Below are 16,067 nucleotides of genomic sequence, written 5' to 3' on the forward strand. Positions count from 1 at the left end.
TCCCTCTGCAAACAGGTAAACGTTAAACTCTGTATTAGGCCAAATTTGTATAATAGTAATTTAAATAAGTATATATATATATACAGTCAGGTGCATTGACAGAATTTTCATATTTTGGCCTCTATTCACCACCACAATGGCTTTGAAATGAAACAAACAAGATGTGCTTTAACTGCAGACTTTCAGATTTAATTTGAGGGTAATTACATCCAAATCAGGTGAACGGTGTAGGAATTACAACGGTTTCTATATGTGCCTCCCACTTTTTTAGGGGCCAAAAGTAATGGGACTATCAACTCAAAAGCTATTTCATGGACAGGTGTGGGCTATTCCCTCGTTATTTCATTATCAGTTAAGCAGGTAAAAGGTCTGCAGTTGATTCTAGGTGTGACATTTGCATTTGGAATCAGTTGCTGTCGACTCTCAATATGAGATCCAAAGAGCTGTCACTATCAGTGAAGCAAGCCATCATTAGGCTGAAAAATCAAAACAAACCCATCAGAGAGATAGCAAAAACATTAGATGTGGCCAAATCAACTGTTTGGAACATTCTTAAAAAGAAAGAACGCACCGGAGAGCTCAGCAACACCAAAAGACCCGGAAGACCTCGGAAAACAACTGTGGTGGAAGACAGAAGAATTATTTCCCTGGTGAAGAAAAACCCCTTCACAACAGTTGGCCAAATCAAGAACACTCTCCAGGAGGTAGGTGTATATGTGTCAAAGTCAACAATCAAGAGAAGACTTCACAAGAGTGAATATAGAGAGTTCACCACAAGATGTAAACCATTGGTGAGCCACAAAAACAGGAAGACCAGATTAGAGTTTGCCAAGCAACATCTAAAAAAGCCATTACAGTTCTGGAACAACATCCTATGGACAGATGAGACAAAGATCAACTTGTACCACAGTGATGGGAAGAGAAGAGTACGGAGAAGGAAAGGAACTGCTCATGTTCCAAAACATACCACCTCATCAGTGAAGCATGGTGGTGGTAGTGTCATGGCGTGGGCATGTATGGCTGCCAATGGAACTGGTTCCCTTGTATTTATTGATGATGTGACTGCTGACAAAAGCAGCAGAATGAATTCTGAAGTGTTTCAGGCAATATTATATGCTCATATTCAATCAAATGCTTCAGAACTCATTGGACGGCGTTTCACAGTGCAGATGGACAATGACCCGAAGCATACTGCAAAAGCAACCAAAGAGTTTTTTAAGGCTAAAAAGTGGAATGTTATGCAATGGCCAAGTCAATCCCCTGACCTGAATCCGATTGAGCATGCATTTCACTTGATGAAGACAAAACTGAAGGGAAAATGCCCCAAGAACAAGCAGGAACTGAAGACATTTGCAGTAGAGGCCTGGCAGAGCATCACCAGGGATGAAACCCAGCGTCTGGTGATGTCTATGCGTTCCAGACTTCAGGCTGTAATTGCCTGCAAAGGATTTGCAACAAAGTATTAAAAAGTGAAAGTTAGATTTAGGATTGTTTAGTTTGTCCCATTACTTTTGGCCCCTTAAAAAGTGGGAGGCACATATAGAAACCGTTGTAATTCCTACACCGTTCACCTGATTTGGATGTAATTACCCTCAAATTAAATCTGAAAGTCTGCAGTTAAAGCACATCTTGTTTGTTTCATTTCAAAGCCATTGTGGTGGTGAATAGAGGCCAAAATATGAAAATTCTGTCAATGTCCCAATATTTATGCACCTGACTGTATATATATATACTGTATATATATAATTCTATATATACATAGTACATACATACAAATGTAGAAAATAGTCAATATAGTAGTAATAAATAAACCTTCTGATGCTGCTGTGAAATTCAAAAGTGTGCAAAGCCTATAAGATATAAAAAAACGCAGGCAAAAGGAATGGGGGCCTAATTCTGCAGTCCTGGAGCTGAGCTGTATGCGACACTCCAGGACCTTAGAGACACAAAATGAAGGGACGCTATAAATGGTTGCTAAATGTCCTATCATTTCTGCACAGTGTTCCAAAGATTGCCTTGTCCTCATGCAGTAGCAAGAGCTACTTGGTCTAAAAAAAACCCCAAAAACTCAAGTTACCTAAAAAATAAAAAAAAATAAAAATACAAATGTTACTGTTTTTCTTATCTGTAACTTACACTAAACAAACAGTGCTATAAAAGTGAAATTATATTTGTAGTGTTCCTCAGTTTCTATTTTGATAGAAGTCTCAAAAAAAAAAATCTTCAGAAATAAATAAATAAAAAAAATGTACAAAACTAGCATTTACCCTCGCGTCTAACCCACTATCTTTCCCTAAACTGCCAAAAAAAAAAAGAATTTTTAAAAAATAATTTGGGTGTCATAATAAACTGGAGAAACTGAGGAACACATTTAAGAACATATATCTAGATGCACGATAATTGCTTGAAAACAATCCTGAGTATAATCACAGAAAAGTGCATTTCTTACAATTATCATGCACTTTAGCTTTTAGAACATTAAAAATATTACATTAAAAATAAAATACCATTTATTTAAAATGGCAACTGTAAGAAAGCCTTAATTGCCAGGTTCATTGTGGCATACAAAAGTGCCTAACGTTCAATAGAGATGAATTACTCACTACTAAAATGAAGAAGGAAGACAGTGAAAGAATGATATTCTCCAGTACCTACTCCATTGCGTCTGGTATTTTATGTAAAGCCATTTTGGAAAACATTGGCATATTATAGACTCAGGACCTCATTCAGAGTCGGTCGTTGTGGCCGCACGGTCGTACGCCACCGATGTTCGCTAAACTGCGCATGCATAAAATTCGCAATGCGCGTGCGCAAAATAGCTGTTACGATCGGAAATATCTCTCTCCTTGAACTTGGCCAGGTTGTTAGTTTGAGTGACAGGATGAGGCGTTTGTGGGTGGTAACAGGGGAAGGTGCTTGTGAGTGGGGGAGTGGAGATTCGAAAGCAGGCGTGCCTGACTATGCAAACGGCGTTTTATGGGAGTGCATAATTAACAAAGTAGTGTCATGGCACATGTGACATGGGAGGTTTTTACACTGACTTGATCGTAGAGCTTAAGAGAGGGTATGGTCAACCTTAAGCTCTACGACCTGCTCCGATGGTTCCCGATGGTCAAGATTAATCCTTATATGCCCGGAGATGACGTGTAATGCGAACGAGAAGGGGGCGTATTTTTAAGCTTACAGCCGCATCCTCCCCTTGGTCGTCCAGCTAACGATCCCATCTTAACGACGCAACTTGCGAGTGCATCATTTACATATACGGCCCCTTTTCCCTTACGACCGTGCGGCCGCAACGACCGACTCTGAATGAGGCCCTCAGACCCTATATTGGGTAAGTGCTCTCAAAACGTGACACTTTTTTGTAATAAAAGAAGCCAGAACATTAAGGAACAAATTAGTTATTCGGGTATTAGCCCACGAGCCTCACAACCCAAAAGCTGGCTCAAACCACAGACTGGTGCCTTTAAATGACCTGGATGTGTGAATTCCTGGTATATGCTAACGGGCGATCTATTTCACCATCCGGCTACTGGAATTACATACAATTTGCGACATCGTATGAACGTTGTCTATGTGATCATGTGCCCATGCAAGTTCATTTACGTAAGAAAACCCATACCAATGTTTAAAGTAGGGGTGTGCACCGGCCACTTTTCGTGTTTTGTGTTTTGGTTTTGGATCTGGATCTTTCTTCGTGTTTTGGATCTGGATTGGTTTTGCCAAAACCACCCTTCAGTGTTTTGGGTTCTGGGTTTTGTGTTTTGGATCTGTATTTTTTTTAAAAAAGCATAAAAACAGCTAAAATCACAGAATGTGTTGATTTTTCTGCTCCTATGCTATTATTAACCTCAATAACCTTAATTTCCACTCATTTCCAGTCTATTCTGAACACTTCACACCTCACAATAGTGTTTTTATGTCCAAAAGGTTGCACCGGGATTTAGGTGTCCCTGGACTGCTTACGGTCTTAGCCAAAGTTTCTGAACTTGACAGTAACTTTTTATGAACGCGCTGCAGGTGCCGTATAAGGGAGGATGTTCCTAGGTGGTTAACGTCCCTACCCCTACTTATTTCACCTTTACATATGGTACATATGGCAAGACAGTTGTTGTCCGGATTTGGATAGAAATATTGCCAGACCAAAGGTGGAATGTTTGGTCTTCTGCCCAGGCATGACCGTGATGGGCTTTTTCATCCCACGGACAACAACTGTCTCCCCCGGAGCCTGATTAAACAAAAAAACATCATCATCAAAATCCTCCTCGCCAACTTCCTCCTCAGTGCCAGCTACACCAGTATCCACATCCTGTTGTACTTCAACAGTGACATCTTCAATTTGCATATCAGCAAGTGGACTGTGGGTGCTCCTTTCAGCACTTGCAGGGGGCGTGCAAATGGTGGAAAGAGCCACCTCTTCCCGTCCAGTGCTGGGAAGGTCAGGCATCGCAACCGCCACCACACTTAGACTCTCCTTGGGGATTTGTGATATCTTCTTAGAACGCACAGTTCTTCGCTGTGCTTTTGCCAGCTTAACTCGTTTGATTTTTTTAGCGGGAGGAGGGCTTCCATCGTCATGTGAAGCTGAACCACTAGTCATGAACATAGGGAAAGACCTTAGCCGTTCCTTGCCACTCCGTGTCATAAATGGCATATTGGCAAGTTTACGTTTCTCTTCAGATGATTTAAATGTTTTTTTCAAGGTCATTTGGGATTGTATGTGCCCTCTACTATGACATTGGGCATCGGCCTTGGCAGACGACGTTGATGGCATGTTGTCGTCTATGTCATGACTAGTGGCAGCAGCTTCAGCACTAGGAGGAAGTGGTTCTTGATCTTTCCCTATTTTATTTTTATCGGAGAAAGTTTGGTCCTCCATTTATGTTATATTGATATATACGTGCGGCTAAGGCGCACACAAACACAGAAAATATTTTTTTATTTTTGTTGGAGACTAGTGCACTTTGTGGGTTACACCACCCTTTAAGAAATGAGCCAGCCGGCCCTTTACTTATGGGACACAGGCGCACGCTTGGCGCTGCTCCTTTGTTGATGCACGTGCAGCCACAGGCACACAATTCACAAACACAGAAATTTTTTTTCAATTTTGTTCGGAGTGCCCTTTGGGGGTTACAGCACCCTTTAGCGGTCAATCCAGCCGGCCCTTTATTTATGGGACACAGGCGCATGCTTGGCACTACTTTGTTGATGCACGTGCGGCTACTGCGCACACAATTCACAAACACAGAAAAATATATTTTTTTATTTTGTTTGGAGTGCCCTTTGGGGGTTACAGCACCCTTTAACGGACAAGCCAGCCGGCCTTTTTCTTATGGGACACAGGCGCACGCTTGGCGCTGCTCCTTCGTTGATGCACGTGCAGCCACAGTGCACACAATTCACAAACACAGAAATTTTTTTTTTATTTTGTTTGGAGTGCCCTTTGGGGGTTACAGCACCCTTTAGCGGTCAATCCAGCCGGCCCTTTATTTATGGGACACAGGCACACGCTTGGCACTACTTTGTTGATGCACGTGCGGCTACTGCGCACACAATTCACAAACACAAAAAAATATATTTTTTTATTTTGTTTGGAGTGCCCTTTGGGGGTTACAGCACCCTTTAATGGACAAGCCAGCCGGCCTTTTACTTATGGGACACAGGCGCATGCTTGGCGCTGCTCCTTTGTTGATACACGTGCAGCCACAGTGCACACAATTCACAAACACAGAAAATATTTTTTTATTTTGTTTGGAGTGTACTTTGGGGGTTACAGCACCCTTTAACGGACAAGCCAGCCGGCCCTTTACTAATGGGACACAGGCGCACACTTGGCGCTGCTCCTTCGTTGATGCACGTGCAGCCACAGTGCACACAATTCACAAACACAGAAAAAATATTTTTTTTTTAGCACTTGGGGGGAGCACCCCTGACGGACAGAGCACCCCCTGGACAACACTACAGCACCCCTTTAGGACTGGGACACTGCACAGGACTTTGGAGTGGACACAGCCCCTATGGAGAACTGACTGCACAATACAGTCCAGCCAGCCCCTATGGACTTTGAAGTAGTGGACACAGCCCCTATGGACAAGAGCAGCACAGCACAACACAGCCAGCCCCTATGGATTTTGGAGGAGTGGACACAGCCCCTATGGACAACAGCAGCACAGCGCAGCACAGCACAGCACAACACTACACTGCACTACACTACACTACACAGCCCAGCCAGCCCTAACTCCCACCCTCCCTCTTCACTGTCCACAGCCGAGTGAGAAAATGGCACCGACGCGGGTACCTTATATAGGATCCAAAACCCGCGAGACCCGGAAGGCGGGATGATGATGTTTTGCCTCGATTTTAGATCCGAGTCAGGCGGGAAAAGTCTAGCCTGACTAGGATCGGCCTTGGTTCGGGGGGGCTCGAGGGGGTTCGGATTTCAGAAATCCGAACCCGCTCACCCCTAGTTTAAAGAGAGAATTGTGATACACCATGAAGAGGGCTGCTTTGAAAATTGAATCCAGTACCCCTCCAGTGGCTAAACACTTTGCTATACAGTACATGGGCATACTGTCAACGACTTTCTATTTATGCCCATAGACCATGTCCCGCCAATGCGGAGAGGTGGTGATAGGCAGAGGCAGATTGGGCCACCGTTACTGGGCCGGTCCCCTCTCCCCCCTGCTAGGTCGCTCTACACAGACTGACCGGTCGGCGGCTCTAACAGCCGCTACCGTGATCGGAGCTTCTGTGCATGCGCAGAAGCTCATTGAGTAGTGAAATGGCAGAGGGAGGGCTGCTGTGCACGCTGAGCCGCAGCAGCTCCTCCTGTGGGGCATTTCGGAGCTGGCGCATGTGTGACACCTCACGGCTCCGCCTCCAGCAGCCACCAGTCCATCGCAGGAGCCAGGAAGGTGAAAAGGGGCAGGCCGCAGGGGTGGCGGGGCTATTTCTGGACAGGAGCAAGCGGCCGCGACTGGCAGTGACACTGTGTGAGTCACAATTTATCCATATGATGTGACATATGACTCCTTAAATATATATATATATATATATATATATATATAATCACATCCCACAAGTTGTGCAAGTTGTGTTGTGATAGTTATTTAGGTGACGCCTAGGATGTGATGTGTTTATAATACGATTACATCACATCCCAGGCATCACCTAAATAACTATCGCAACCTGTGGCATGGGATGTGAAATATATATATATATATATATATATATATACTGTATATATACTGTATATATAATATTAATATATTTAAGGTGTCCTATGTGTGTGTTACTTCAATATCATGTACACTGACATTTATGTAGGTTTCACATGTAGTTAGTAATTAGTTATTTAGTTATTTAGTTAATTAGTTATTTAGTTATTCACACACAGGTCAATGTGATTATGTTATTAATAGAAACCGTGTGTGTATAGATCGATCTATCTATCTATCTCATATCTATCTATCTATCTATCTATCTATCTATCTATCTATCTCATATCTATCTATCTATCTATCTATCTATCTATCTCATATCTATCTATCTATCTATCTATCTATCTATCTATCTATCTATCTATCTATCTCTCTATCTATTTCATATCTATCTATCTATCTATCTATCTATCTATCTATCTATCTATCTATCTATCTATCTATCTATCTATCTATTTCATATCTATCTACCTATCTATCTATCTCATATCTGTCTGTCTGTCTGTCTATCTCATATCTATATCTATCAAACAAATAGTGCGTTAATTTAAATGTCAAAATGGAACAGGTCCCAGAATTGATTGCTTTAGCTGTGAACAACTCTCTCCTTCAGTTGAAACCACCGTATCAGTCCTAGCATGGATCAAAGAATTTTGTGGCTGGCGTCTTTCCCAGTAATTTATCCGAATCCAATCGCCTCACAGGAACGTCAGTGCTCCAAGCGTGGCCTGGCGTTGTGACGTTGCTGTGACGATCCAGTGTCATGTTTGCCCAGAGAAGCCTGGTGTATTGCTGGTGGTTTCTCTGATTGCCTAACCCTGCCCCCTAACCCTCCCACTAACACATCTTTCCCGCAGCCTAAACCTTACCCTCCCCCCATAGTCTAACCCTAACCTTCTCCCTGCAGCCTAACACTAACCCTCTCCCCCACAGCCTAAAGCTGGGTACACATTAGACTAAGTGTACCCATCACGATCTCGTGAGCAATGGGACCCGGCGGGGGTGCCAGCATCGGTAAGTACATTCACACTTGCCGATGCTGGCAGTGACAGAGCAACGGCGGCGGGTAACGGGGGCCATGCTGCACTCGGCAGCGTGGCAACGCTAGTGGCATCCTCAGATCTTTTTGCATGTACAAAAGATTTGAGGATGCGACGGGCGACCGGCAGGAGCGCGTATCAGCATCGTGCGTACACACTGGACAGTATGAATGATTTGTTGTTCCGATGCGTCGGAATCAGCGAAATCACTCAATATATCACCTAATGTGTACCCACATTAACCCCAACCCCTCCCCGCAGCCTAACTCTAGCCCTCCCCCCGCAGCCTAACCCTAGCCCCTCTCCCGCAGCCTAACCCTAGACCTCCCCCCGCAGCCTAACCCTAACCCTCCCCCTAGTGCCTAAACCTAACCATAAACCTAACCCCTAAACCTAATACTTACCATCTGCATTGTGGTGCTGGTATGACGATCCCCGGCATCCTGACCCCAGGGATGTCAACTACATCCCCTCTGAATCTACTATACTAGTTGGTACTTCTAGTGCTTTGATTTTAGAATATATAATAGTTGCGTCGAACTCAGAATCAGGCCGTATGAGGAGAAATGCTGCCCCCCTCGATAGTACCCGCTCCCTCATCAGACCACGCCCCAAATAGGGCTTCTTCCAATAATTTCCCGGGCTGGTTTTCCAACCCAATCCGCCCCTGGTGATAGGCATAAGCTTCTTTCAAAATGCAAATGCCAATGGATACTTATGGCTGATATCTATGATGCCATCTGCAGTGGCAAATGCACAACATCTAGAGGGTGGTTTAAAAATGTTTGATTTTAGAGCGAGTTTGGCCAGTCCATGAAAAGGGCATAGTTAGCACTTAACCAACTGCGTCATACAAAGTGTATTCTGTATCATAATTCCAGCATATACAGGACCAGCGATCACAGAAAGCCTGAGATAATTGTGTTAATTTCAGGTGTGGACACCATTCCAGAGCATGGGATCAAGCCCGGGAGTCTGTGGGAGCAGCAGAAGAACCTAGCATTGCCCTGGACATATATGTACATAATGGTCTCCTTGTGCACTTAATAGTGTATTATTATACAGTGTTAATAATTAACCCTATTGATGGTCTATAGCAGTTCACCCCTAACAGTGCATGTTTTCCAGATCTCCTAGTTGGTGCACAGGTCTATTACTGGCTGACACGTGTTAAAAGATCTACAGGTAGTGCTGATTATTTCATTTGTGATACTGAGAAGAACATGCAGCACTAGTAACCTTCTGTTGTATTAATATTTCTATTGTGGTCATGGTGTGGGCTGGGGAGGGTTGTTTCCAGGCAACCATAACCCCCCGTGTTTGCCTATGGCCGCCTGGATTAAAGGAATTCATTTTGTCACATTTTGTCAACTTTTTTATAATGTTTTGGTTACCATGTGGTGAGCTTGCATGTGTACAGAATGAATATTCAAATATGATGGATCAGATTATTATTATTAATGTCTAATTCGATTATTTAAACCGTTTTTCTCTATGCACTTTACTGTTTTGATACAAGATCCAATTTTATTCATGATGATTTATTAATTAGATAACTTAGGTGGTCCACTATACCAACTGTTGGTGGGTCCTGACGTGAGGACCTACATATGGAAGTTCTCCCGTCGCTTTTTGACATCAGTTGTTGTTACTTTGGTATGTGTTTTATACCTGTTGTTTCTCATGCTCTGCCCCGGCTCCACTTGGTTGGTTTATTTATATTTATAGGTGTTTTCATGCATTAGGTATTTGTTTATTTGGTCTCCATGATGACAGTTCCGGTGCCTGGGAACCTTTTTCCCTTCCCTGTGGTGAGGGACCGCTCTTCTAGTTCCACCTGCCGGCATCACTTCCGTCCCCGATGTTAGTGAGGACTGCTTCTAGCAGGGTGAGGGTGCCAATTGCTCAATATCTCTGCTGACACCACAGCATGTGCATTCGAATTAGCATTATCAGTGAACTTTTTTAAGTTTCAGGGGGTATATTTACTATCCAGCAGATTGACAAAGCCGCCGATTATCAGGGACATTAACTGATAGTTTAAAACGACAAAATAAATAAATGATTAGCCAGCAAGATTTAGTATTTATTTCTATTGCTGATTGAAATCCTTGATGAAACATACCCCTAGTCTCAGGGGCCTATTCACCATCGGGGGCCGTATGGTTCATCTTGCTGAGAGGGTTATTTAAGTATCCAACTCGCAGCGGGGGATACTTTACATCGGAGCAATTTATCATTGTTACGGTGCGGGGACAACTGCTATCTTTTGATGAATACGCCCCTTAAGTTGTTGACTTTGGGCTTAGTTCAGAGATATATCTACTCCTAATGTTTACGCACATCTTTAATGTTTTTAGACCTAGGAGCCGCATTGCACACATGCAGATCCAGGGCTGCGAAGACGCTTGCAGTGTGTGGACAAGATCCACATTGGGAACTACGAGATTGATGCGTGGTACTTTTCCCCCTTTTTCAGAGGATTATGGGAAGCAGCCTAAACTACAGGTATCGCTGTGCGAGTAGAGCCTGAAGTACATGAAGTTTGAGAAAAGTTATCGGTTCCACCTGGGACTGGCGGCAGCCCCCAGGTAAGGAAATATACAGAAAGAACAACATATCTGTGTATGAGCAAGAGGTCTATAAATAAATATAGAGGGCGCTGACAAGAGGTGGTTCTCACAGCAGCTGTAACACGGAGACAGTTAATCTCCAATAGATATGAAAAACAAAGCAAAATACAAGACAGCGCTGATTGACAATAGATTTGACACTTTTATTGACTAAAAAAACTTAAAACACTGATATATGAAACCATATAAATCGGCATTGATGTAAACCCTGGAGCACTAATGGTGAATATAGTCCTCAAGCAATAATAGTAATAGACATCAAATGTTATCCTGGAATATTGTTTGGTCAAGGCCACCACATGTAGTCAAGGCCACCACATGTAGTGCCAAATGATACCAATAATCCAGGAGGTGTTAATTGCAAATCCAAGTGTCCAGGGGCAGCTGATAATCACCTACGCGTTTCACTGCTCTAGGTAACTTTTTCAAGGTCACCTTTGGCACTACATGTGGTGGCCGCCACTCGGGACTTTGGATTTTATTATTTACATCACCCACTTCCAACCATCTGGTCCGGTCATCTTCGTTGGACAAACCTCAGTGTGGGACCATCGCTAATTCAGGACAGTGTGGACTTCTTCATTTAGTGGGTAACTATACAGCACTGGTGTGCAGTTCAATTGGATTGCCTTGACCAAACAATATTCCAGGATAACATTTGCTGTCTATTACTATTATTGCTTGAGGACTATATTCACCATTAGTGTACATCAGGGTTTACATCAATGCCGATTTATATGGTTTAATATATCAGTGTTTTAAGTTTTTTTAGTCAATAAAAGTGTCAAATCTATTGTCAATCAGCGCTGTCTTGTATTTTGCTTTGTTTTTCATATCTGTGTATGAGGTGGACGGGAAGGACCACAAAATCTATTGCCAGAACCTGTGCCTCCTTGCCAAGCTCTTCCTGGACCACAAGACGTTGTACTTTGACATAGAGCCCTTCGTCTTCTACATCTTGATCGGCAAGGGGTTCACATTGTGGGATACTTCTCGAATGAGAAAGAGTCCTCAGACCAAAACAATGTGGCTTGTATGTTAGCCCTCCCTCCGTACCAGGGATGTGGCTATGGGAAGTTTCTCATCGCCTTCAGTTATGAGAACACTGTAGGATCCCCCGAGAAGCTGCTGTCCGACCTGGGCAAGCTCAGCTGCCACAGCTACTGGTCCTGGATTCTGCTGGAGATCTTGCGTGGATTTCAGAGGGACTCTCTCCATCAAGAACCTCAGCAGTGTGACAAGTAAAAGGCAGAATGACAACATCGGGACCCTACAATCGCTGATCATGGTGAAATACTGGAAGGGACAGCATGTTATATGTGTCACCCCCAAACTAGTGCAGGAACATCTCAAGAGCGCACGGTTACAAGAAGCCCCCCATTACAGTGGATTCCCTGAACCTGAAGTCGGCAACGCCAAAACATAAGCTAGTGAAGGTGTCCAAAAAATGAGGAGATCGTTTGGTGGAGGCTCAGAACAGGTCCTTGAAGCATGCATGACTGTATCCCACACGTACCAGATTTCCCTCCACTTGCCCTGTGCAGAGAGATGTCTAGTCTGTCTGAAAATAATATTCTGTACCGTAGAAAGTAACAAACATTTTATTTCTGTTTACAAGACATTTTTTACCAAACAAATTTACATTTCTTATGAAAATAGATTTCAGAGTTAGGAATACTGAGAGCCGTCTCCCACCACCCCACGTGTGGCAGTGATACTGGGAATGGTCGGGGATGAGGAAGAGCTCCAGATAGACGGCTATTACGCTTATACTCTCGTTTAAACAGGTAGCTGTGGATACACTGGCGTAACTATAGAGGGTGCAAGGGGTGCGCTTGCTATGGGGACCGGCGGCTTAGGGGGCCCACCGTCCCAGCAAGCAACCCCCCGCATCCTCTACAGTCAAGTACAGTGCCGATGTTATTTTTAATCAGGAGCCGGTCGCGAGCAAATAGGAACTTGTGGACCAGCAGCCAATCAGCAGCGGCTGCTGGTCCGTGAGTTCTGTTTGGCTTGCGACTGGCGCCTGATTAAAAATGACATTGGCTCTCTCAGAGGCTGGAAGGAGGCGTGGTTAGGACGACATTCCGGGACCACAGCCATGCATCCTGCCAGCTTCAGTAAACAGTGAGGAGAGATTGAGCGGCGCACTGGGCTCAGGAGGAGGTAAGTAGTGCGGGGTGGGGGAAGTTGGTGCATAGGTAGACCTAAGGGGTCCCGAGGAAAATTTGCTATGGCGCCCCATACCTCTGGTTATGCACTTGTGTGGATATAGGGCCTGATTCGGACCCATTCGCAAGCGCTATGCGCTCATGAGCGGGTCGATGTTTGGCCACAGCGCATGCGCACGCCGGCTCCGGCTCCGAAGTGCGCATATGCGAGACCCAGCTAGCGACGGGTGCTCCGTCACTCCGGGTCTCGCACCAAAAGGGGGCGGCTGTCGATTTTGATCGACAGCTCGCACCGTTTTGGAGGCGGGCAAGGGTGGTGGCTGGCCAAACTGAGGTGTTCCCGATGGAGCGCCTGCCGTTTGGGGGCGGCCCCACTGACATCACGAGTGATGATAGTGGTGAGCTTCCGGCTCTATTAAGAGCCAGAATCTCACTGGGGCTTGCGGGAATGAGACCCTGGTGCAAGGGTGTCGTCGCAAGCCCCAATGGTCGCGATGGTCGAGACCATCGCGACCATCACCTGGCTGCTCGCAATAGCTGTGGGTGGTCACCCACAGCTATGCGAGCGGCCCGGAGGCCGCACCCGAAAAAAAAAAAAACGCCCTGATTCAGAGTGACCGCTATTTCAGAGCGTCCGGCTCTGAATCAGGCCCATATCCCCTTATACGTATACTAAATGCACCCTGGTCTTAAAAAAAAATAATAATACACAAATACATGCATACAAATACACAGCAGCTGTGTGATCTGCACCCATTTCTGAAGCAGGCCCTTTAGCCCACCAAGAAATGGGTTTTTGGTAGTGTAGTAAGAATGGAATGGAGACAGATTAAAGGTCATTTATTGACTGCAGCAAAATGATAAGATCCATAACCCCTCACGTTTGGTACAACTTCAGATAGTACATTGTATCCAGTTTGAATGACCAGAAAATTAGTTTTATTACAGACAAAAAATGAAACAACAGGTAGCAGAGGAAATAGGTGCAGCTCATTAGACACGGCAATGATGTCTGCTACACGGGTGGATTTCAGAAAAACTTTTTATAAAAAAAAAGAAGATTGAAAATCCCATTTTAAATTATAGCAGTGTATCTGTAATACAAATACTATTTTATATGATCCATTTCTTCAAATGAGAACATTTTTTGGTCTTTAGTTTACCTGACACAAAATCCATTAACACAAAGATAAGGAAACAGCAAGCAGGTTTTACACATAGCCAGAAAATGAGAAATAGAAAATTACATGGAAGGTAATGAGCTGGAGATCACTGTGAGAGATGAAATGTGAGTTGTGGCGGGGACATTTAATTTGCCGCACAATTCCGCAAATATCACACTTCCCTTTGATTTAGAAATGAACATTTATTTTACTTACATACTGTTTGGCATAATCATATAAAGGAATTGTTAATCGGTAAGATCTGCATCTGTTCCTACACAGGAATGACAATGCAGGAAAATGAGGCACTCGCCTTGGGCGTCACTGTTCTGCGGGAAGAATAAAATCCAGCTGGATGGTATTCCTCTTCCTTTTTTGTTTTCACCATCAATAATAATAATAATAATAATAATAATAATAATATTAAAGTCAATGGGATCGAAGTAGGTGGGTAAGAGCTTGTGGGGTTGAACTTAAGTTGCTACATTGTTTATTACTATTAATAAGGTTCCATGAGGGCAAATATTTTATCTTACTTTTTTTTTATGAACTTTGAACCCAAGTCATACTTGCCCAATTTTTTTTCTCCATGTGGGAGAGATGTCGGCTGCCCTTGAGGGAGCTGAGATACTCAAATCCACACCCACAGCAGACATGGCAGGAGAAGCTGCTGCCATGGGGTATGCCCAGCAGCTCAGTTCCGTTCCTTTATATTTGCATGTTCTGGCACAAGCTCTACTAAATCATATTAAATACTTCTACTATAGTAATCCTAATTCGAGACACTGGGCGTGCCAGCATATGGAGTTTCCTGGCAACTGGAAATCCCCCCAGGACATATTAGATCTGTGGGTGAAAATGTAACGAGAGAAGTTAGAACAGGGTTTAGGAAGGCAACAGTAATTCAAATAACCAGGTGGTACAAGAGCACAGAGAAGCATCTCTGAAGTGAGCGGGCTATAGCAGAAGAAGACCACACCGGGTTCCACTCCTGTCAGATAAGAAAAATACACTAAAGCTACATTGAGCACAGGCTCGCCAAAAACTGGGCAGCTAAAGATAAACATTGTCTAGTCTGCAGATGGTAGGGTACGAACTTGCCAGAAAGTACATGACTCTGTGCATCACCTGTTGAGACTGGTTGTTGTGGTGTAATGGCGCGGTGAATGTTTCTTGGCAAATATTAAGCACTATAATATACCAACTGAATACAGTTTAAATTAGAGGTGTGCGGTTCGGTTCTCCAGAAATCTGAATCCACCCGAATTTAATGAATCTGGACAGGTCTTAGTCGCGGTTCTGATCTCTTGAGGAGATCCGGACAGATCCGAGTGGCGGTTCTCATCTTCCCGCGGTTTGGAATTCTGATTTTTAAATCCAAATTTTGGGGTTTGGATTGCAAAAGATGACAAGATTTTAGCTGTTTTTAAAAACTTTTTTAATTTTTAATTTTTTTTTAGTAAAAACCCAGATCCAAAACCAAAACCAAAACACTTGAGGGTGGTTTTGCAAAACCAAAACAGGAAGATGAATCCAGACCCAAAACCAAAATCAAAACATGGTGGTCAGCGCACATTTCTAGTTTATATGCCAATGGCTACTTGAGTATTGTTGCGGACCAAGGCCCTCATTCAGAGCCGGACACTCTGAGCAGAGCGCTCGCTCTGAATGAGGGCCGTCCTCCATAAAAATGGAGCGTCCTCCTGGACGCTCGTATAGCTGTGGGTCACCACCCACAGCCTATACGAGTGTGCAGGTTGATGGTCGCGATGGTCTTGACCATCGCGACCATCGCCACTGCGAGCCGGAGCCTGCGGTTGAGTTTCTCAACCGCAAGGCC

The 16,067-nt window shown here is 44.0% G+C and overlaps 1 pseudogene; it reads left to right on the plus strand.

Annotated features, from left to right (window-relative positions):
* LOC148518690 (histone acetyltransferase KAT8 pseudogene) overlaps positions 1-12,344 on the plus strand; it is a 43,432-nt pseudogene extending 31,088 nt beyond the window's left edge.
* The last annotated feature ends 3,723 nt before the right edge of the window (positions 12,345-16,067 follow it).

The sequence above is a fragment of the Taudactylus pleione genome, unplaced genomic scaffold, assembly GCF_031769625.1.
Source record: "Taudactylus pleione unplaced genomic scaffold, aTauple2 ptg000199l, whole genome shotgun sequence".
Lineage (NCBI taxonomy): Eukaryota > Metazoa > Chordata > Amphibia > Anura > Myobatrachidae > Taudactylus > Taudactylus pleione.